At 48.2% G+C, this 24,240-nt stretch overlaps 1 protein-coding gene across 1 annotated transcript in view; it reads right to left on the reverse strand.

Annotated features, from left to right (window-relative positions):
- Positions 1-21,514, reverse strand: part of LOC144146134 (uncharacterized) — a 42,311-nt gene extending 20,797 nt beyond the window's left edge. Inside the window, exon 1 of the mRNA XM_077678090.1 lies at positions 21,309-21,514. The gene's annotated coding sequence lies outside the window, so the exon portion shown is untranslated. The remainder of the gene's footprint in view (positions 1-21,308) is intronic.
- Positions 21,515-24,240: the final 2,726 nt, after the last annotated feature.

The following is a 24,240-nucleotide window of genomic DNA, read 5'->3' on the forward strand; positions in this document are numbered from 1 at the left end:
GGTTGCTGAGGAGGGTCCACGAGATAGCGTTCCAGGCAGTCGGTGTCTTAGTGCAAGCAACCGCCCTTGTAGGAAATTGAGAATACATTTACTTGCAGTCGTAAAAAGCATTGCCCGAGTCAGCTGGCAGCGTCCTTTAAAAAGGATAGCCAGCAAAGTGCATGGTAATGGGTTACCACTGGCAACGGTGCGCCGTAGACATAGGTTCGGAATGAAGCACTCACTTTCAGTGATGAACTGGTTGCACTTAGAAATGGAAAGATGACGGCTGGAGTAGGCAATGAGTAGGCATGATCCGTGCTGGGGGTGGTGTAAGGCGGACCCTATACACCGTGGCCACCGGCATCAGCTCAAGGCATCGTTGGAGACGACGGGTAGAAGTGGGCCAAAATAGGTTGTGTGGAAAGGACGCTGATAAAACTAAACTGGAAGAGACTTCCACTTCCCTTGTGATCCCCCCCCCCCCCCCCTTCAAAAAAATTTGAATTTTCCAGCCCCGTTCCACAGATGCAATTTCACGCACAAGCCGGGTACGGCCTGTACGGGAAGCCGCTTCCGTTGTGATGGGCCCTAAGAAAACAGATTTTTTCTTGGGGATAGTACTAGGGAGGTTGGCAATGCAGGCGAAGTATCTTACGATGCACCTAAAGCAACGGCAGCTGAAAAAGCTTTTAACACCTTCTAAGATAGGTGGCCAGGGAAGGTGTTGCGTACAGCCCGAATTTTAGCTGGGCCAGGCCGAATCCCATTGGCGTCAACAAGGTGCCCAAGAAATGTAATTGGGGGGGCGGCCAAAGTAGCACTTAGGTGAGATGAGTTGAAGGCCGGAATTGCGAAACACAGCGACAATAGTTTTAAAAAAAAAAGCGCTCACACAGTGGATGGCTTAAAATGTGAGCGATAAAATGGTAACTTCGTCGAGATAGTAAAGACAAGTGGGCCATTTCAGGCCGTGGAGGATGGAATTCATTATTCTTTCGAATGTCGCTAGGACATCGCACGGGCCAAGAAAACTGGTCCATCTCCTCTAATGTGAAGCCTGGGGATGGGCGAAGCATGCAGTGTATAAGTGTATTCAAAGATTGTAAGTCTCTCTCTTACCGCACGGCGCGCGCCGACATACGCGACATCCCAATTACGAAGGTGGAGGAGAAGTGAAATTCGAAACGGAGAACTGCACATGTTGAAGCGAGTACGGAGCAAAGTAGAAGCAAGCAAGCAAGCAAGCGCGAACGCAAAACGAGTGTCCCGGTGTGTTGTTTTAGTGTGCGTTTTTGCCCGCAAATATGAACGTTCCAGCGCGAGGCGTTGGAAAACGAGTGTTCCGGTGTTTTAGTACCGTAAGCACATGAGATTACGATGACGAACGACGACGACGACATGAGATGCCGACAGCTCTAGCCCCTAATGTGCTTCGACCCTAAAAAGCATGACCTTGAATTGATAGAAACGGTCGCGGTCCATTTCAGTTATTCTAGAATACCCGAATGAAGATCGATCGAGAAGTATTGGGCACCGTGAAGGTAGTCCAGCTCATCGTCCAGTTGGGGTGAATGATAGACGTCTGTCTTTTTTTGAAATAATCTTATTCACATAGCTATAGTCCGCCTAGACCTAGACGTAAGAGCAGTGGCGTATGGTCGTCCAGAAGGTTATTTGCAACATCAGATTCGCCTTTAGCGTAGAATATCTCTATAATTATGCTTGAAAACTGTTCAAACGAATGTGGGCGAGGATGGGGAAGAGAAAATACTTTCATTAAGGATTCGAACGGCACAGAGGGCGGCCCAGGGGAGTGGTTCCTTCTGCACTGGAGCCCTAATGCAGTCTGCGCCGCCTATGCTCTGTCTACCAGCTGAAGTTGGGTGGAGACTTAAGTGCCCCTTTAACCTTCAGATGAATTTAGCAGTTACGATTAAATTACTTTACGCTAAGGCAGGAAAAGAAGATAAGCAGGTAATGCGTTGCTCCAGCTAAGACGGTTGACGACTGTACGTAATGCCTGGACGGCGGCAAGGTGCAAATCGATCGCAGCTTGCACAAGAAGCAAATCAGCTTGGCGGCAAATTCAAACGCGCTAGGGAATGTCGAGATACGTGGTCGACGGGCCCGCAATTAAAAAATAAAGAACATCGGACAGCCGGTGGTCGTACCATGCTGTGGCCCGCAAGACCATGGTGACAAGCTGTCGAAGGACGTATCCGGTAGTTGTCATAATGGTTTACTGCGAAGAGATATCGGGGACCCAAGCTTTCCAACTCTTGGCGAGCGACAGCTTGAATGAACGACAGGGACTGAGGTTGGTTGTCCGGCAGCGGTGGCGAAACAGCAGCGAAAGACATGGTTCCGACTTCCCGGCGGACGGACGAGACTCGTCAACGTTTCGCGGACGTTAGCGAGTGATGCGCCGAAGCGGAACGTCATTACGAAGTCGCAGCCGTATTAGGGAGTCGGCGGAATTATTGGCAAATGCTTCGCTGTTGGCTTCCTCGAACCGGTGATAGTATATATGTGATGATGGCGTCAACTATGTGGAAATAGGCACGTTAAGAGCGTCGCCCGCAACGCCTTTGATGATGTGGACAACACCCTCGGATTCTGGATTGCAAGATCAACTCCACGGCAAAGCGATAACACGTCGTGATGTACGCGACGTGTGTCTCTGCCGGTGCCCGGTGCAGGACGCTGGCTCTTTTTTGGCATCTAAACGACTACACATTGACCCATTGCCCTATACATTGCCTATATATTGCCTATATATAGCTTGCCTATACATTGCCCCAAATCCTTATGTCATCTTCATGGGCTTCAAACCAAGTACGAAACGCCTCTTTAAAAAAATGTTCGCGTTGGCAAGCGTTAGAGTCCTGTCTGACCGGTGCTAGTGTCGTGTATGCGCGTTAGCGCGGGTCAGTACAATCATCGCCCGTGGTCGTAATTTATGTAAATTCTCGCCATTCTTTCGAAAGAGGGATCAACCCAATTTTTGGGGAGGTTCGTGGACATCATGACTAAAGCTAAACAATCACAAAAAGTTTCTTTAGGAGATTTAAAGGTTTCTACTCGAAGGTCGAAGGTCTGTTCGATGGTCGAAAACCTGTTCGGACGTTGCGCTCGAAATTTGAATCCTCGCTCTCGAGAACCGTGAGCTGTGGACCTTATGGCGCACGTTGGAACAACCTGCGGATGTGAAGCGATCAGGAGTGACAACGGGATGGGTGCCGGCCCTTTTTTTAAAGCGAAAGCTTTCTTAGTGCGACCGATGGGGTCCTGACAAAAAAAAAAAAAAAAAAACTAATGCATTTCCCCGTAGACTGGTTGGTCTAACGAAACGCTCTGATAAAATCTCTGGACACGCGGCGTGTGCGTGACACAGGGCTTCCATTGTGTCAAAACGGTTACTCGAAGATAAAGAAAAAGGAACTTGTGTTGAAACGGTTACATGAAAACCGTAAAAATGGAACCGTTCTAGATGAGGCAGTACGCGCATCGGTATTGAAGAAGGAGTGCACTAATATATCTTTATCTCGTAAACTACGCATCGGTATAGATTTACTGTAAAATTCCGGGCAACCACCCCCCCCCCCCCCCCCCCTTCCTGCAGGCAAGTCGAGATCACCGGCAAAGTGGGGAGGGGCCGGTATGCAGGAACGGTACCAAAATTCCAGATTCCCGACAGAAAAAAAAAAAAAAAAAAACGGAATGCACTTGGTTCTAGCATTTTCCCACGAATATTAGTTATAGCTCTCAAAACCTTCGAAATACTCGTCTGAGTCGGTCCCCGCAAAAAAGTTCGCAGCATTCTACTTGAAGTCCAGACCCGGTCTTCTGGCGCCACGGCTCCAGCATCTGCCAGTCCGTCATGCAGGTCGCCTTCCTCCGAGCCATCAAGTGCGTTGCTTATGTCACAGCTCCTGAAGGACCGCGCCACAGTATTTTCGGGTACAGCAGCCCGCGCCTCTTCAAAAAAATTGAGCACATGCTGCCGCCAACAGGAACGACACAGCCAAAGAAAAACGAGTAGATATCGGGTTATCGGGCTGCTAATCAGGGTTGGATACACGGGCTGTGATTGATTGATTGATTGATTGATTGATTGATTGATTGATTGATTGATTGATTGATTGATTGATTGATTGATTGATTGATTGATTGATTGATTGATTGATTGATTGATTGATTGTAGGGTTTAACGCGCCGACACAGCGCAGGCGATGAGGCGCATCGTAGTGGAGGGCTCCGAATTAATTTTGACCACCTGGGGATCTTTAACGTGCGCCGAAATCTCCTACACACAGGCGTTTGTTTTTTCTTTTCGCCTCCATCGGAAAAGCGGCCGCCGCGGCCGGGATACACGAGCTGTGGTACGCCAGTGTTTCTTGGGCGCGGTGGATCTTCTTGCGCGGAACTAGGGGGAATGGCGCGGAAATCTGAAATTAGCCGTAGAATTAGGGAGGGGGGGAAGGGGGGATTGGCTTACACGGGTGGTGGCGCTTGCTCGAAATTTTACGGGAGATCGTTTGTAGCTGCATTTACTTAGTGCATGAAAAATCGTCGCGTGTGCTCGTTCTTCGTTTGCGATTTGGGTCTTTGAAGGTTTGGCGATTGGTTGGACGTACTTTCAGCAAAGGTTGGACACAATTTTGACGCAGTTCTGATGTGAGAAAGCTTTCACACTACTCTCCCCTTTCTTTAGGAAAGGAAGATAAAGCTTTTTGGACTCTATAGCTTCATGCAGCTCTTTAATTACCATTTGCATTTCACTTGTGCTGATTGTTTTACCTGGTGTCTGCAAATTGGGGTAAGGAGGTTGTTACCCAAGCGGGCGAAGAAGTTTAAACTTGCGCTGACGAACCAATTGAGAAGCTTGGAATCGCATGTGTTCTTTTTGAGAGCTCATTATTGGATCGTCGGCTGACGAATGACGATAAAAGCGTGCACACCGATGGTTGCTGGAACTCAACTGTTTTATTAAGCTAAAAGAAATGGCGAAACCCCCCGGTCCCGGATGGCGCGGCGCCGCAGACGTGGGGCACGATAAGTCACGCGTCACACATCCGGCGGCTCAGCTAACTCGAACCCACCGAGCACAGCGGGGGGAAGGCACCTCCAGCGAGCCGCCAAGTGCGCGTCCAATACAATTCACACTTGATAATCTTTTGGAGCACCCGATTAACAAGTTGCCAGCTGTACAGATGCGGTCCGTTTCCAGCTGTGAAACTCGAAAGAAAAAAGTGACTGTCTAACGCGTGAGCTAGGCAAACAACGTATCAAAACAATGACGGTTGTACTTCATGATACTACATTGCGGTCATATTGGCATAAACACTGAGCGAAGGTGGTGAGTTTGTAACCGCATACTTCCATGTACAACCGTAAACAAACCATGGATCCTGCTAGCACGCACGCGCGCACGCACACGCGCACGCACACACACACACGCGCACACGCACACGCACACACACACACACACACACACACACACACACACACACACACACACACACACACACACACACACACACACACACACACACACACACACACACACACACACACACACACACACACACACACACACACACACACACACACACACACACACACACACACACACACACATATTGCGGCACGACGATTGTGTGCCAGGCCTAACTCAAAAGCGTGGAGAGGCTTTGGGGTACCGTGATTGTAGCTGCAGTGGGAACATTAATATCCAAGCCAGCAGCATGATTACGACTTGGGTGCGCGTAAGAAAAACACGGGACAAATGAGATGCTGCCAGAAGCCCCGCTGCGGTCACTGCGCGTCTCGCGAGGCTTGTCTCGGTCACGTCTGCGACACAAACCGAAAGGATTTCCACACGCCTGCGCGGTGATCCGTCTGAGGAGCTGGCCGGTGGAGAAGCCGGCCGGATGCTCGGGTTCACGGGAACACGTAGGGTAATGACGGGCACCCACTTCGCGTGGGGTCAGAATACACTTAATTTTAGACTAGCGTGTACAGCATTACACTATAGGAAAGCGACATACATGAAATCACGCTTAGCTTAGCTCATAGTTGCGCTTTTCTGCAGGCACCGTAGCAGAGCAATCAACTACCTGCAGTAGTTTTATTTCCTTGCTTTATGCGCTGGGCGTTAGATGGCGCGCTTATACGGCAGGTTCGAACTCGATCCACGCTGCATGCACTTAATCATAGATTTTATCTCCTCCATGCTTTTAATTAAGCTAAGCTTATATGACTGGTGGTGCGTTTAAAGGGCCGGCGGACAGATGGCAGCTCTTGCGGCATCGCTTCCGCGCGTAATCCCAGACGGCGTAATTCAAGACGGCGTAATCCCAGGGACCTATAAGGTCCCTATGGACCAGCAATCTAGGGACGTTTACGTTTCCAACGTACACCGATCCGCATTGCTAAGTGAATGAGTGAGCGAGTAGGTTGTTAACAAACCGCCGGACCTATAGTCTAGCTTGAAATGTGCGCCAGCCTTCGTTACGCCCCAGTAATACCTCTGTAAAGTCATTTGTGGCAAATCGCCAAGAGTGAAATAGGTTTGTGTCGTCCAGAAACTGGAGGATTAGTCGCAAGTTGTCTCGCCTAGGAGTTAGGTGTTTGCGAACAGGACGTCCTCCAAAGAGGGGTGTGGGGCGTATTTCATTCGAAGTTCTTTAAACAAAGCTGACCGCACCATCTCATGTTCCGGGCAGTTCATGAGGGTAGTGTCTGGCTTCTCTTGGTACACTTTACTTCGGACACATGCTAAGACAGCTCATGGATTCCTGTGAAGAGGGAGGTTCATCTTATGGTTGTGGTTTGCGGGGCAGGAAAAGGAAAGGAAAGGCACTGGGGATACTTTGAGCTCGGCAGGGAGCTCACCTGCATACAACCCAGTGCAGGGGAAGGGAAGTAGAGGGGGAGTGACATGATAAAGTGGAGAGAGAGAGAGAGAGAGAGAGAGAGAGAGAGAGAGAGAGAGAGAGAGAGAGAGAGAGAGAGAGAGAGAGAGAGAGAGAGAGAGAGAGAGAGAGAGAGAGTGTTAGTCCTAGAAAGCTGTCAGTCCGGGCACATCAGCCTGTCACTGCACTCCGGGCTACAGCCGTGAGGCCGGGCGTCTCCACGTAATGGAGCAGATGGGTGAAGACTTCCTGTTGGGTTGGGTTGGGTTGGGTTGGGTTGTGAAGGCGCTACGGTGTTCGTGTTGAATTGATCCGTACATACGACCTCTTCACTCCTTTGGTAACGCAAGGTTCGTAACTTGCACACCAAATGGATTTCGAATGTCTCGTAATGGTCTTATATATGTTTCAAAATGCGCCGTTCGTCTAGCAGCACTTTCAAAAAGCGAGTACCTGAAAGTGCTTCTCGGGCCATCTTGTCGGCGGCTTCGTTTGAGGCACTGAAATCGAATACTAGAGCCGTTTTCATTGAGCTACCGGACGAGACATATGCAGCGTTGGTATATTCTGTCAATGGGAACTCCGTGCTGCGAAAGATGTAGGTATTATTGGAGTTTGTTTGAATTTCCGCACGGCACAATCAAAGCGATTTGATCTTTTGACAGCTGCCAGTTGGTGCGTGATGACATCTCTGTGCTCTATCGTGGTGCATGGTGGGATTAGACATTGGCCGACACTAACAGCTGAGCTGTAAAAAAAGCAGGCACCGGCCAAGCAAGTGCCCCGTCTGACCAGGATGGTATACTAAAAGCTTTCTGGAAAGAATTTTTTTCTAGAAAACTCCTCTACAGGACGACCGCTGGCTTACAGAAAAAAAGCATATAGCCGTTTTTTTTTTTGCTAGGACGTATAGTGCATTCGGACGGCGGAATTTCGTTGCGTTGAGCTTTTCGACTTGTAGAATGAGCGAGCAGCCTGGCCACCGTACGAGCCCGTGGGTGCACACGTGTTGTTGATAGAGTTAGTGCCACACTGCGTTGTACCAGTGGTTAAGGCGTTGTTATACTGAGCTCGAGGACACGGGTTAGATCTCTGCCGAGGTCACCGTTCTTCAGATGGAGGCGAAAGCGAAAACACCCGTGTGTCGAGATTACGAACTTCAACACCTGGTAAACTAGAAACATAAACTACGGCGCGCCTCATAGCCCAGGTGTTGCTTTTGACGCGCGAAATACCTCATAATTTGATTATGGAGCGCGGTTGAATGGGGCTGCTCCGCCACTCCTCAGCCTTTGGATGTGCAGAAGGTGGGAAAGTTGGTGTGTTTTGGCGTTCCCAGGCTCTGCGGTAAAACTAGCTGGTAAAGGTATATCATGATGAACTGAATATATTTTTGGGAAGAGTCAAGAACACGCCGTTAACATGTATGCTGCTATGGGCCTTTTGACCGCCTCGCATAATGATCGCACCCCTGAAGTTCGTCGTCAAAATACAACTTTTTGTATTTCCCGCGCAATGACCTCACCCTGAACTTGCCACAGCCATATGTCGTATGTGCGCCAAGTTTGATGGCGCTGGTCGTGCTTACCTTCGTTTCCTCCTCTTTCAAAGCGGGCATGGCTGTGTTAATGCCGCGGGCTTGATGATATTAGCGATATCGGCAAGCATGAGTTCGTTATTGGTGCGGAAGAAACTCTCACTAAATCCACATAATGTACCCACGAGACATATAAAAAAGCGCGCTCGGCTTGCTGCATCGGCAGCCGTGTCTTGATCTCATGTCCCACACTGTGACAGCAGCAGCCACTTATTGGTCGACCTGTTCTCACCTCGTAGCAAACTCGTTCCGGCGCGTTCCGTAATTCCGTAATTCCGGCGCGTTGCGTAATGAAAACACTGCATTTGGCGTCACTCGGTGGTCATTCGGTGGTCGGTGGAGTTATGTTTTTATTTGTTATGTTGATTATGTTCATGAGACTTATAGCAAACATTCCGACCTGCAACTAGCGTTTTCTGCGCTCAAACTTTTTTCGTACAAAATTTACCTCGCGTAATGATCGCACCTCTAAATTAGCATCATATTTTTGGGAAAGAAAGTGCGATTATTACGCGAGTAAATACGGTATATCATCCTTAACATTCAAAACGGCCTGCTCAGAGGACGTATTTCTTAAGTCTGCAGTGCTCATACCATTACAATCATTCAGTATTTATTGGTAGACAGTTGTATACTTCTACTGGCAACCATTTGAAATTACATTGAAAATATCCGTACACAGATACTGGCCGATATAGCTCGTTGGAGCAGATTGATCTCCATTTTTCGGAACTTAAAGTACCCTATCTATCCTTAATTTGTCTGGGGATGTGCCGCCTCAAAATGTGGAAGCTTACTCCAGCATTATTATAATATCAAATAGCGTAACAAGCAGCCATTAATTGGGTCGGACTGTCTCCTGCCTGTAATGTGTAAAAGGGGTCATGAAGATAAAATACACTTTTGTAAAGATTGAAAAAAAAAAAAAACTGGCCTTTGTTAGCTCATCCAGCTCCGTTCCACCCACGAAAAAAACAAAGAAAGACAAAAGATACAAAAAGACTCCGAGATTTCGCGCTACAGTGACGTATTATGGACAGGAGTGACGTGATATGGGCCAACACTGGAGACGTAGCTATCAGTGTGGTAACCTGACGTTAGCATTCCAGTGATACGATCAAACGGAACTAGAGGCCTCACCACAGTCGTCCATCTTGATGGTAGCTCAGGTAGTCGGCCGCCAATAGCGCGAACAAGATTCCGTGACGTCACAGAAAAATCTCCGGAATGTCACTGTAGAGTCGCTACAGCTTAATCTGCCTTCTTTAATATCTCGATTATTTTTAGAGGTTCGCGATGAAACTGGTACCATTGTAAACGGGAAAACGCAGTCTTTTGAATGAAACAAACTTGCAGTTTGTGTTCATGGCCCCTTTAAATGATATAGTTAACGTATTTGGCACACGGTCACAGCGCTGTGTCCATGTGCTCATCTGTCGTCGTGTTTCTTCGCCGTGTTTCGTGCTCGCGTACTTCTACGTATGCTGTCCACGCCAACTTGCGACCTGAGACTTTCTTTTTAAAGTTGGTAGCACTAATAACTTACTTGATATAGACTCGTGAAACGCCCGTTATAAGACAGCTCGGAGCTCGTCAAAGGCGAGCATATTAAAACGAAGCTGTAAATGCGTGGACGTGAGGCATTTTCGTGCCAGCATACGTCAACTAAAAAATTCCGCGCCATTGAAATCGGTGAACCATGACCAGAGGGGACAGACAATTTAAGTTTTTTTTTTTTCCAGTTTTCTTTTTCTTTTCAGCGTTGACGATGCTCGTTTCTAAGAAATACAGACGCACACGCTTTCATTTTGACTCTACTGATCTTGAAAATGGTGCCTACAAATGATAACTAATTCAATCCAAATTCACATTCAAGTGCTGAGCCGTACCAGCTTGAGGTCCAAATCGTGTTTTGATCATGAGAATGGTAACTGTACAATAGCTGGGTGCTTGTTAAGAAAGGTCGGAATCCGGTGCGCTAATTCTGGCGCACCACGAATCATTGGCGTCCTAGAACACCTCTTCCGAAGATTGTAGTGCACATTCACCTGTATATAAGGTTCGAGAAATAATGCGTTCTTTCATTTTTACTGCGAATATAAAGACTATGCTTAAGGTCAAACAACTGATCTGCTGTAAGAAAACCGTACTGAAGAAATAACGGGGCAGCTTAGTATAGGTACTTGCTCAATGCAGCGAAGAACTCTTTTTTGTAGTACTTGAAGTCTGTTTAAATTTGTTGGCATCGTGCTTACCCACATTAAAAGACAGTAATGAAGATAGGAATGCTCTAGCGCGTAGTACAGTTGACGCATGAGCCAGATCGGGACCAGACCACTAATTTTACAGAGCAAACCAATACACCATGACCCAACTGCCTTAACCTCACTAATATGAAGGGTCCATCCAACTAAGGTTTCCGTCAGAAGGAATTCCTAGAAATTTGAAAGTGGGCACCCGTTCAATAGAAGAATTCCCAAATTGTACCGGAGGGTCATAATTGTAATGCTTGTTTCTATGTGTTTAAAATTGGTTTCAAGGTGCCCGTAATTTGGAAACTTTGATAAATGAGAATATTACTGTTCTTCGTGTCAACTGGCTCTTCCGCAAGCTGGCCAATTTTTTTGTGCTACATGGTTATCCGGCTGGCATTGAAAAGGAAGCCATTGAATTCACCGTTATCGGATCCCTTAACATTTCTGCAGCTTTTTAATTGCATGCATCAGCTTAGCAGTTTGAGATTTATCACCTATATCTTCGCACTCAATGATCTCGGTTTCCCAGTTCAGTGCTTTGATGCAAACCATGTCCTCTTTTTTGCTGCCTAAGTTCCTTAATTTTATCAATCGCCAATCGTATTTCCTGTAGTTAATTTCGTCGTCCATTATTAAATTCTTCAAATGCTTTTCTGCTAACCTGTGTCACACGAGCACAGTTCGAGGGGGATTCAAAAGCAACCGTGTCCACTCACGAATACGAAGAACGCTGCAGGGACGCATGTGCATTTTATTTGGAACGAGACATGCGTCAGCCCTGGAATGAAAATGAAAACAGCATCCCGACCCCGTTCGGATAACGTGGGCCGAGTGGCTTTGGTGCTCGAGTCAGGGCAGAAACCAGAAATGGAATTATGGGGGCGAAAAACTTGACAGCAAACCGAGACGCCTGGAGTGTGCATACCTCGGCAAAGTGGGAGCGGATCACTCAATTCTCACTCACAAATTTATTTTGGAATCACCTTTCACTCAAACTCAGAATCATTGCTGAGCAACTCATCTATGCTCACTCAAACTCAAACTCAGCGAGCGCCAAACTCAGAACTCACTCGGGCTCAGAGCTCACTTGAGCTCATAACTCCATTCGGGATTAGAACTCAAAAGGACTCAAGACTCACTAGGGCTCAGAACTCAAAATGAACCAAGAACTCATTCGGGCCCAGAACTCAACATGAACTCAGAACTCATTCGAACTCAAAACTCAGAATGGACTCGGAACTAACTCGAGCTCAGAACTCAAAGTGGACCCAGAACTCACTAGACTCAGAAAACAAAATGGACCAATAACTCACTCGGGCACCGAACTCAAAATGAACTCTGAACTCAAAATTGGCTCAGAACTCCCTCGGGTTTCGAACTCAAAATGAACTGAGAATTAATTCGGGAGTCAGAACTGAGAATAGGCCCATAACTCACTCGGGTTTCGAACTCAAAATGAACTCGGAATCAATTCGGGAGTCAGAACTCAAAATGGATTCCGAACTCACTCGAGCTTGGAACTCAAAATTGAGTCATAACTCACTCGGGTTTCGAACTCAAAATGAATTCAGAATTCATTAGAGATTCAGAACTTAAAATGGACTCGGAACTCGCTCGGGCTCAAATGGACTGAGAACTGAAACGGTCTCAGAACTCAGACGGACTTAGATGGACTCAGAATTCATATAGATACAGAGTTTTGAAAATTCACGCGGGCTCACGAAATGTACGGGCGCAAAATCGTGTGATCAAATTATTGCGTTTGGTGAGAAAGGCATCATCTGGTAATTCTAGTGAGTTCGGAAACAATTTTCGTTGCAGATATACTTGTTAGGGCAGGATGATTAGCGCCGCTTACGAGCCAATGTAAGTATGTGTTGGATACCAAACCCTTGACATGGGCGCGTGTTCATGACAAAAAGGAGTCAGGCTCGAGGGTGCGCTGGGGCCCGGGGGAGAAACAAAGGGCATTGAGCAAGGTGACGTGCGCTGAGGTCATTTACATCGAAGCTGTTTGTGGTTATGATCCCGTCTATTCATGTTCTGCCTCCTCAAAAAACGCCTTGGGGCAGAGCCAACTGTTCCCACGGGTCTGCGAAGCTCGATGCGTTCATGGGAGTAACTTTTCTTTTGTTTGCGTGCTTGCTTGATTCTAGGCGGCTGACGCCGAAGGAGGCTTCCGCCAGGGCAGAGACATCAAATTCTACCGGATGAGCACGTTAGGGGAAATTAGAAAGATGCCGTTCTGCACTTCGCATTTCACTTCTTTTACCTCATCGTGTTGGGTAAGGGCGCTTAGTTCGGACTCCAGGACGCCAAGGACGTCGAAAATATCTAGACTATCTGCTTCAGGGTGTAGTCCCCTGTTTCTACACTACGAACCGATGCGTCTGCACCTCCATCACAGACAATTTACGAAATTGAATGACATGGAGGAGCGGCTAGTCCAGCACTACTTCCGCTGTATAATATTACTTGTCACCTCAGCTTTGTTGGTCGTCCACCTCTACAGAGTGGAATGGATCATTATTTTTTAAAAGTACGTTTTGTTTCATGCGTTCACGTGGTTTTGGTGGGTACATAATAAGCATGGCGTGTCGTGCGCTGTCTGCGCTGTAGCATCACCGCATGCTAAAGTGTGCATCGTGATGTTGAGTGCCCCAACGCCATCTTGCCTGAGTTTCTGACCGTGTGGAATTCCGAGGTTGTGTGTTTTATTTTCAGTAACGACCTGAATTCAGGCTGCAAGAAGAGTGCTGGGACGCCTAGTCAGCCCGCCGTGGCCTGTGTTTTCGTGGCCGTTGCTCCCGCTGCGCCTCACATTTTGGCGAAATACGAAAACATTTTACAGCGAAACTGTATATGTCTCACCCCAGGTCCTTGAGGTAATGTGCACGCTTTACTCGGGGCCTCAGCATATCCGATAAAGGCACTCATAGTGACGTACGTACGAACGTGCGTACTATGGATGCCCGTCCTTCCGTCCGCCCGTCCGTCCAAGCCCGTTTTACAGTTGCGGGACAAACAGCTTCGAAATGAACGGGGACTAAGAAAACGTTTTTTGTAGTGGATGGGCGGCACTCCACCGGGGTGTTGTGCCACGTGCTACAGCTCCCCACGGGGTCAGCAGGGGTGGCACCCTTGGTTCAGGGCTCCAACGGCCTCTGCTGCTTTGCGTGCCCGCTGAATCGGACCCATCTGGTCTTCACAGCCCACCGCTCTTGACACGCAGAAACAAGCACGCCGAACTTGCTCACCACCCCCTCGCCCCTCCAGCGCTCACCTCTTCCTTTTTGACCCATAACGTATCATTAACCGTTAACAGACGCAGGCGAACAACCAGCAAGCAAGCGCCACCGCGTGCCTTCCCACCACCCTCTCCCGCCTCCCCAGACGCTCCATCAGGAGGAAAAGACAAGAGTCCTTTTTAGACCTCACTAGTGGAATATCAAGGGCCCAGCCGCTAAAGAGTGGCAAAGAGAAAATGCCGATCGTCATGAAATTTCTTCAAGGAACTTTTGAAGATTAGGCGCCCCCCGCCCCATAAGATAATGCGCATCGCGAATTCTGCCGCATCCGCACGTAACCAGAGTGCCCAGCCCGAAGCGACTCATGAAAATAAACAGGCAACTTCCATAGCTGCCTCCTAGGTGACGCAAACGCTTGCCCTACAATCACGCAAGTTACGCAGCGCAGATGACTAACGACAAACGAACGGGCATGCTTAATCATTGCGGCTGCAGCCGCAATGATTGCATGTTACATCACCCAATCACCAATCACCCATGTTACATCACCCAATGATTACATGTTACATCATTGCAATGTTACATCACCCAATCGTATCGTGCTGGAAAAATGGGAAAAACTAAACAGACGGCTCGAAAAAAAATGGCATCCCCTAAAGCAATATACAAATAAAGAACTGCACAAGAACTACTACCCGGAGCCACGGCAGCGTTACTCAATTTCACTGTACTGCCGCACTTGTACATGTTGCCAAGGAAGGCATGCCTTCGCCCAAAGTCACAGTGGCATTCCGGGTCACAAAATCATTTGTAACGAATAGTGACCTCGTTCACTTGGAACAGACAAGATCAGCAGCTAGCCATGAACTATGTAATAACTTGGTTGGCTCATGCGAACTGGTGAACGTACTTCGGCTTTACTATTAAATTTAATGTCCACAACTGTCGCCTACATTCACGCCGGAGCAAATTCACTGAGGCCCATACCTACCCGAATGTCTGCTCAGCTCTCCCAGTCTCACACGGACTTAGCGTCACACAGTCTCAAGCGTTCCGATGCAGTCTCACTTGGACTCAGACTCACTCAGGATTACTTGGGCTCAAACTCACTCGAGCTCAGGTGTATTCTAACTCATTCGGGATCAAACTCACTTGGGATCACTCGGACTCAAACTCAATCAGGCTCATTCGGGCTCAAACTCACTCGGGTTCAACTTCAAACTCATGATGCCACACTAGTATTACGCTACTCAAACTCAAACCTACGCGTGAGTTTGCGCACAAATGAGGCTGAGTGAGTGCACTCAGGAATGAGTCCGCCGATCTTTGGGAGTGTGATCCCACGACAAGCGCTGGATTAATTAATCAATCAGTGACGATGAACCAACTAATAAAGTTTTAAAGCTATTATGGGGCAACTGTTCGAAGAGACCGTTACACACAGCGCACAAACCGACAGCATGGTAAGGAAAAGTACACAAACAAGCGCTGATTTCTTCGGCGCTATCTTGTTTGACGAGCGCGCCGTGGCTAACGGTCATAATAATGTACTAATGCGTGAAATCATAGAGCCAGCTGAAACAGAAAAGCAATGTAACAAGTGTACAGGTGCGCCTTCCATTGTACCATCCCACACGCAGAAAAGATGTTATATCGGCACCTTCTGGTATTTTAAGTGCGAATGCACTTTATAAGCGACCCCAAACCATCCACCGCCGGCGGCGGCGGCGGCGTCCGCAGTGCTCCTCTATATTTAAAAAAGAAACAGCATCCGGCGCCAGGTTTCGATCCGAGGATTTTGCGGCCGCAGCGCGACGCTCTACCGACCAAGCCACGGACGCGACGCTGATATCAGTGTTAGTGACGCGCCTTATATCTTTAACGCATTCAAACTACGTCGTCAGCGGCGTGCGTTGGCGACTCAGCGGCGTTATAGCGGCTTGATAACTGCGTGGTGTACACGTGATACTACAAACCCGATGGAAGAGATGGAAGAGAAGGCGGCGAGGCGGTGGGCTGCGGGGGCCGAGCGCAAGCGCCGCAAGCGGGCCGACAACCGTGCATTCGCACTTTCACATTCTCCCCCTCGGGAAAATGCGGGGGAATTTTTTTTACGCGAAGCAAACTTGTTCGTGTACCTGTGAATCGTGCACCGTCATGCCGCAGGGCAAACTTTCGAATAAAAAAAAAATAGCGTATTCCACAATATGAGTTCCCTAAAGAAGACCACTTGTCTGTCATTGCCACGTTGCTAAGCGGAGGGTTGTTGTGTTTTGTTCCGGAATTTTTTACAACGGGTTTGTGGTGTGGTGATAGCTGTTTAGATTTGGCGTTTCGTTTTGCTGCGAATGTAAAGACCGGGTCGTTCCCGTTAAAGCTATAGTTGGAAGGCAGCGCTTGTGTGTGTCTCTTTTCTTTGTCTGTTGGCGGTTTGCGCGCTATGTGGCGTAATGGATTACCAACTAGCTGGAATCCTTACTCCTTTGTGGTCTAAGGGAAGACGGTAAGTTAATAAAAAATAAGGTATGGAGGAGGTACTTTGAGGTCAGCCCCGCTTACTCTGTGTAGATGAGAAAAGGGGCGAAAGGCGGAGATATGAATCAGAGGGAAGAAGAAAGTGAACCAGGCGAAAAGTAAGTCATATTCAAAGTCAGAGAGTCGGAAGGGAGGCCAGAAAAACTGAAAAAAAAAAAAAAAAGGAAAGGCGGGGGCGGGGGGGGGGGGGAGGGGGTTGTGATGTCATCGCGTTTCGTGGCGAAGAGTGTTTCAGGATTGTCTTTTCAGTTCACCGTGACAATTTTTCAAAACATTCGATCGGACGCCCCTCGGTTTCTCGCTGCGGTATTTTGTTTTCATAGAGTGGTTTTAATGTTACCTTAGTTAGGTTATTGCTACCTTATGCCCCCAACGAATACGTTTACGCGACCCTCAGTTAGGTTATTGCTACCTTATGCCCCCAACGAATACGTTTACGCGACCCTCATCCTCGGGCCTTCAGGAAGCAAATATGTTCTCAGAGATTTGCGTACACTATTGGGTAACCTCCTGTCCCCTTGCTCATTGCAAGAGGCTTCCCGGTCTGCATTTAAATTTCCCCCTTGCAGGAAAAGGTCTTCGTTACCCTTTTGAGCTGTATCCGCAGATATAATGAATATCGCTATCTCTGCCGCTCTGACTGTCTATTTTACAGTTTCCTTAAAGACGTTTCGATAATTGTTTCCTGCCCAATTCGACTTTGAATTCAGCCACCCCAATCGGTACCGAGCTTTCATTTTATGCACTGACGATTGAACACCCCGTTTGCCCTTTCACCATGCTCATCGTAGTCATTGCATAGGAGCCGGAGCAATAGGTTCGCACAATTTTTAGTTTCCACTTATATGCATGGACTACATGCATCCGCCGCGGTGGCTCAGTGGCTATGACGTTGTGCTGCTGAGCCCAAGGTCGCGGGTTCGATTCCAGACCACGCTTTTCTGATGGAGGTGAAAAGCGAAAATGCCCGTGTGTTTGAGACTTCGGCGCACGTTCAGGATCCCCAGGTGGTCCAAATTAATCCGGAGCCTTCCACTACGGTGCTCCTCATAACCTGTGTCGATAGTTTCGACGCGCTAAGCCCCGCAATCAATCAATATAGTTCATGTAAAATAGCGACTAATGCCTCATTTGCATTGTAGAGTTTCTCGATTTCCTGCAACCTCTCTGGGACAAGAAATGAATGTGCCCAAATCAGGCTGATGCATGAATGCATGAACGTGTCTGAGGCTCAAAAAGCTGTGTTCAGGCACCACACCTTAACACAGGCGCATGCAACTCTTTCCCTCGCGTCTAGAAGCTCTGTGAAAGCTATAGATCGGCATGCCGTGATGAGCGCACCAAGCATATACATTTTTAGTTGCGGTTTTGCTTTTGTAGCGATTTTCCTTAAAGCTCCAATCTAATGCCTTTAGAGCACGCAACGGAAAGGGAGCCCGCAAATAGCGATCGTATTACTATTACGCAATCTAAACGCGCAACCGATTCCCAAAGATTTAAAGACTGCGGGAAAGAGAGAAAAATGTTTGCGACACTTACTCGGGTGTCTGATATGCGCAGGGCAGCGAAATTTGACTCGGGTATTTCCTGGTGACGCAATGACTCCCCGCGCCTACTTACCGCAATCGAAAAGCATTTGAGATGTTAAAAAAATAGAAAAATGTGTTGGAAGGGTCTTTAAGCCGAGTGTTGCTTTTAAACACTGAGCTTTTAGGCTCCTATAGGTACTGAACTCCGAGGAACGACACTCGCAGCTGATAAATGTTGACTGACTATTTGATGTCATGAGCAGTGCGCGTCCTACGGTTCTCCCGTCATAGAGAGAGCCTTGTTCAACTCTAGTTTTCGCTCTGAATAAAACAGAATGCCAGACAAGGAAAGACCGATGGGTATTTTCGGGCAAGCTATGATGATGATGATGATAATTGCTAGTGGTATCCCCTTTGTAGCGGGGTGATGGCGTGTCATCTTACCAAAAAGAAAACTAATACACCCATGTTTTATACTCTTCGTTTTATACTAGCGCTTCTCTTCGGGCAGGCACGAAAAACTTAGAAGGCACAAAATACTTTTTTTTTTTCCTGTTACAGGTGGTAGCTGTCTTAGGCAATATTTCCCTTTCTGCTTTTTGTCCACCAGCATTCTAATCTTCTTTTCGTCACCCCGACAGCCTTGAAGTTAACTGCTTCTGTTATACCTTTAAATACCTACTAGGTATTCTGAAAGCCGAATATTTCCCTCATGTTGATCTGGATGGATACACTGACATTCTAAAACCATGTGCCGCGCAGTTTCCATTTCTTTTTCCCCGCATACGCATCATTTTCTGTATACTTCCCCACAAAACTCTTAGTTCGCAAGCAACCTGCTCTAGCCTCAAAAAGCAAAGCACTGCCCTGGGAATTATCGTAGAAATTCTCCTTTCTGATGTCCAATTTCTCAGCCCTGTACATCTCTAACGAGGTTTTAGCTTCCATTTTTTTCTCTCCATTCATTTGTTTCAATCTGCCTTGCCTCTTTTTTGGTTACCTTGGCTGTTTTGGATTCTCCATTGTTCTTTCCGTGTTTCGTCGCTAGCGTTCTCGTTTTCCTTAACCACTGCGTGTCCACACTTTTCAGGTATATGTAGCTAAAATTATTAGCTGTGCACCTACGTTGATCTATTGCTCTCAACCACCTCTCGAAGCACATTTTACTCTGAGCTTCTCGAACTTCAAATGACGCCCAGCCCACATTTCCTTGTACTGCTTCGTTAGTTGTTTTTCCATGTGCTCCTAAGGCCAATCGGCCTACCGTTCTCTGGTTCGCTCTAAGACATGAAACAGCGTCTGATGTTAAGCAGAGTACTGCAAATGTGAGGCCCGGAACCATTACTCCCTTCCACATTCCTCTCACTACTTCATATTTGTTATACCCCCACAGTGCTATAGCTATATGCTTCATAATAGCTGCGTTGCGCTTTCCTGTATTCTGCAGTTCTTCCTCGTAAGTTCTTAAGTACTTGTCCCCTTCGTTTATCCACACCCCCAAATATTTAAATTCCTTGACTTTGGATAATTCTCCATGCTCAATTGACACTAAGTCAGTGCTGGTGTCATTGAAAACCATTATTCCCGATGTTTAGTGCTAAAATTTAACACGAGGTTCGGGGCTTCCTGGCAACGAATATTTATGAGCATATTGCTCTGGTTATCAGCTAAAAGAACAATGTCGTCTGCGTATATCATTTCCGAAATACGCTGTTGTACCACTTCGCCTTGCAAAGTATGAGTTAGGTTGAACTCTAACTGACTGTCTTCAATTTTCGTTACTGACCCTACCATCTACAGCATGAACAGTATTGGGCTCAAAGGGTATCCCTGTTTCGGTCCTCGATGGGTGTTGACCTGCTGTGCGCATTTCTGCCCTTCCCATGTCAGGTGCACTCTATTGTCTTTATAGATTGCTATAAGGAACTGTATTAACTCCTCATCTAAGCCCTGGAGTTTCAGCACCCTCCACAGCAGTTCTTTGTTTGCGTTGTCATATGCCTCTTCAGTCTCCAAGAACGTAATCTATAATGGTCTATTCTGAGCTTTCGCAATTTCAATGCACTGTGTTTTCCCGAACAAATTATCATCCAAGCGCTTGTCTTGTCTAAATCCATTCTGCAGTTCCCCAAGGATTTCATTTTCTTACATCCATGCTTTAATTTCTGATTTTATCGCCTGGAATACGAATCTATACACCACTGACGTTACTGTGAGTGGACTGTACTAATCATTACTGGCTTGGTTGCCTCTGCCTTTATATATTAAATTCATCCTGCTTTCTAGCGAATCCTCCAATATTTGCTTGGTTTCTATCATTTTATCCATTGCCCTCATAAAAGATGCGTTAGTTCTTGGTCCAAGCAGGTTTACCAGCTGCATTGGTATTCCGTCCGGGCCCACTGCTGTTTGGTGGGGTAACCTACTGCGCTGCTTTTTTCCAATCAAGGCTGCTCAGATTTATTTCCCTTTCCGCTGTATTTTGTGGCGCCGTTGTTCTCGGTGTAGGCTTCACTTCCATACCTTCACTATGACATATGACACTATGAGATATGACACTATGACATATGACACCTTCCACACATGTGGCAACATGCAACCTGAAAACCATTGAATTGTAGAAACGTTTTACTTCCCTACTTGAGAATATCGCCCTCGTCTTCAAGTCTTAACTGATCTGCTTCACAGAACAGGTTGCGCGCTTCTGTCAATGCTTTTAAAACTGCCACGTGGTCGCTGGCGCGTGTGCGGGGTTCCCACAAACCTCGCTGAAAGCCCTAGCGCAGCGCCCTCCTCACGACCAGCGGCGGGTGCGGGAGTTCGCCGTGCCGTGGGTCGATATCGAAGGAGGGAAGATTCGTTTTTTTCGCATTCCTCCTTTGATCTTTCCTCCTTTCGCAGTTAACGTCCTGCCTGGCATTTCCAAGTCGTCCGGGACACACTAGGCCCAGAATGCCGCCCTTCCACTCCGTCTCATCTTTCTCTTCCCTCGGTCTCTCGTTCTGGGGTTCTGGCTCGCGGAAGAGAGATGAACCCGGCTTGCAGGCAGTGCCGGGCTCTCTGGGGAGGAGGGCGGAGGAGGAGGACGGTTCACCTTCTCTCCCTACTGGACGCGCGGAAAGCTGTAAAACGTCTCCCTTTCCTCTCTCCTGTGGTCTTCAGCGGCGGCGAGAGAGCAACAGAGGAAAGGGGGGAGCGAAAAAAATAAGAAGCGGAAAACTGAAATAAATATGGCGACGGCTCACAGGAACGGCAGCAGCAGCAGCAGCCGGCGGCGCCGCCTCGTAGCGCGTCTACCGAGAACCGTCGTCGCTGTTCGCGTGGAACGCGGTGGCAGCGGCCTCCTCGGCTGTTCCGGCGATATCGGCTCCTCGCTCGTCGTCGTTTACGCCAACGTGCACGCGCCGCAAGCCGCGGTTTGATCGCCGGCCGACGCGCGCTCCGAGTGCCGCCCGCAGGAACACAAACCGCCTGCTGTTGCTTCGAGGTTGGGTCCCGGCCGCCGACCGAGGAAGGAGAGAACGGCTCCCGGCCGGAGAATCCAGGGTCTGAACCCCGCGGCTTCCTGGTCTTGCTTCGCCTGCCTTGGCGGGGGAGGCCGGGCATCGCATGTCGTCTGCTACCGCTGCGTGTTGTACGGCGCATCCCGGCGCGGAGAAGTAGGCTGCAGAAGGCGACGCCGTCTGTGACTGCGAGGACCATGGTGGTGGTCGTCTGCACGTGGCGGCGGTGATTTGCGGCCGCCGCGGAGAGAGCCGGGCGGCGCGTTGACATTTGGAGAGGGCCCAAGACGGGCTCCATCGACTCCGCGCCGTCGTAGCCGCCGCTTCCTGGTTCACACAGGTAGGCCACGACGCTCCGGCGGGACGCACGGTCTCCGCCCTGGTTCCCTGTTTGTCATTCGCTGGCGGACGCGTAAATGAGCTCCTCGGCCAACCCACGACATTTGTTTTTGTTCTGGTTTCTCTGTTTCAAATTCGCGCCTAGCTCGCGCCATGTGGCGAAGCTATTGTTCGTTAGCAGCGTTTAGGACAATGCATTGCTCTGACTCACGGTTTATTTTTTTTTTGGCGGTGTACGCACGGTTGCGCGCGTTCCGAAATGGTTAGTCGACGAGGATAACCAAGTGTGTCGCGATCAATCAATAAGCGAGCTATTGTGCTGTTGTAATGAAAGCGGCGTGATCGAGAAGCCTTTGATTTTGTTTTGCTTATAATTCTGGTGCGAGGCCCGCCGTGTCGACAGCTCCGACATGACTGTGTTTTATGAGGCTGCGAACAATTGCGACGAGAAATGCAGCTCGTAGAGTGTGGCCGCGGCCGCTGCCTGTGCAAGCCTAGATACTACGGCGTACGCTCTGAGGCCAGGTTAGTCTGCATGCTAACCAGTGTAGGCTGCACAGCAAATACAAAGCCAGTAAATCAAGTTGGATAGTTCACCACGCCAAAAGGCAAAAACAAAAGAAAAAAACAACAAGGGATTTCGTTATAGGCGTTGCTAATATTACCGTGTTGCGGCTCGGGTACCCCCAAATGCAATTAAATTTGCACCCGTGATCGCGAAAGAATGAATGAATGGCTTGAACATGTCGGCTTAGTTTTTGGCGGGAAATTATGACTTATGAATTGGAGGACGTAAATACGAGGTGTGGCTGCAGTTGTAACGTCTACATAAATAAAACATTTGGGTATTTCAAAGCGGAGGAGAAAGAAAGGGAGGCAACTTTATTGCACAACGCATATACAATAGGCAACATGTCAACCTCCACTATGAGGCTTTTGGACGCGTTCGCGGCTGGAAGTTGCACGGGAAGCTCTTTATCGCCTCAGAGGAAGCGCGCGAAATGTCGGTGGAGCCTAAGATTCCGGCTGGCCTCGTGGGCGTTGATTGATACCCGCTCCGGCGAGGCGCAGCCGCCATCGCCATGGCAACGTCCACTGATCCCGCCTCTTCGGCGGCGCGATGTTCAAATAACCTGCGCTGCCTCCTGAAACGGATGCCGCGCTTCGATTATCAATCTGGGACTCACCGCGGTTAGTCAGTGGGTAATATGGGAACGCTTTTCGCCGTATGATATGTGGAAGGACGAATGCCTGATCGCTTTTCAGGCAGTCCGTGGTGAGTCCTTGACTGATAAAAGAAAGGCCTATATAACGTCATGCACTTTCGCCTTAAGCAAAACTGCATGGCGCCATGTTTTAAACAGAGGTTTACTCTTTTTTTGCCTGCAGTCGTTGAGCGAATGAATGAATGAATGAATGAATGAATGAATGAATGAATGAATGAATCTAAACGCAGAGGAGGCCTTGGGGGACGGGGGGACGGGTTGTTGGGAAAATCGGTGCAAATCAGTTGTAATAAGTGTAACAATGTTCAAGTGTTCTCATAAGAGCACTTCATCAGAACTGATTGATTGATTGATTGAATATCGGTTTTAACGCGCCGACGCAACGCAGGCGATGAGGCGCGCCGTATTGGAAGGCTCCTGATTAATTTTGACCACCTGGGGATCTTTAACGTGCGCCGAAATCTCGTACACACGGGTGTTTTTGCTTTTCGCCTCCATCAGAAAAGCGGCCGGGAATCGAACCCGCGACCTCGTGCTCAGCAGTGCAGCGCCTTAGCCACTGAGCCACCGCGGCGGGTCCTTCATCAGAACTCAAAACACTCAGTGACGAGAACACTTCTGATGAATTTGATGAGAACACCGAGTGTTCTTACCAGAACACTCAGGGGCCAAAGCGACCTCGGGAGATACCTACTTAGATGTCTCCCGAGGTCTCATTGGCGCCACACACACATTGGCGTTTCCCCTAGGGCGTGGGGCACCCGGCAAAGTTTTTGAAGAAAAAACGAAAGCTGTTTCTTTTTAAGAATGTCGACTGAACAACTACATTACAAAACAAAACACAATGTAACTCACCTTTACCCATACTGTTTAGACCAACTAATACGAAGTGACAGTTGTAACCAAGTAATGGAGCTTTTTCGCAAAGTCAAATAAAACATGGAGAAAGAAATTCCGTTGGGCAGTCTTGTCCCTGAATACAATAGCGGGATTGTTGTCAATTTTAAATACACATGAATAATGCAGATTGTGCTATGTGTCCCTGTTAGACGAGGAATGCGTTGTCGAACGTCGTCTCAAATAGTTCAGCTTTAGAGGTACACTGAAAG

Source organism: Haemaphysalis longicornis, unplaced genomic scaffold (assembly GCF_048455015.1).
Source record: "Haemaphysalis longicornis isolate Haplotype H1 unplaced genomic scaffold, Haemaphysalis longicornis Haplotype H1 scaffold_7, whole genome shotgun sequence".
In the NCBI taxonomy this organism is placed as follows: domain Eukaryota; kingdom Metazoa; phylum Arthropoda; class Arachnida; order Ixodida; family Ixodidae; genus Haemaphysalis; species Haemaphysalis longicornis.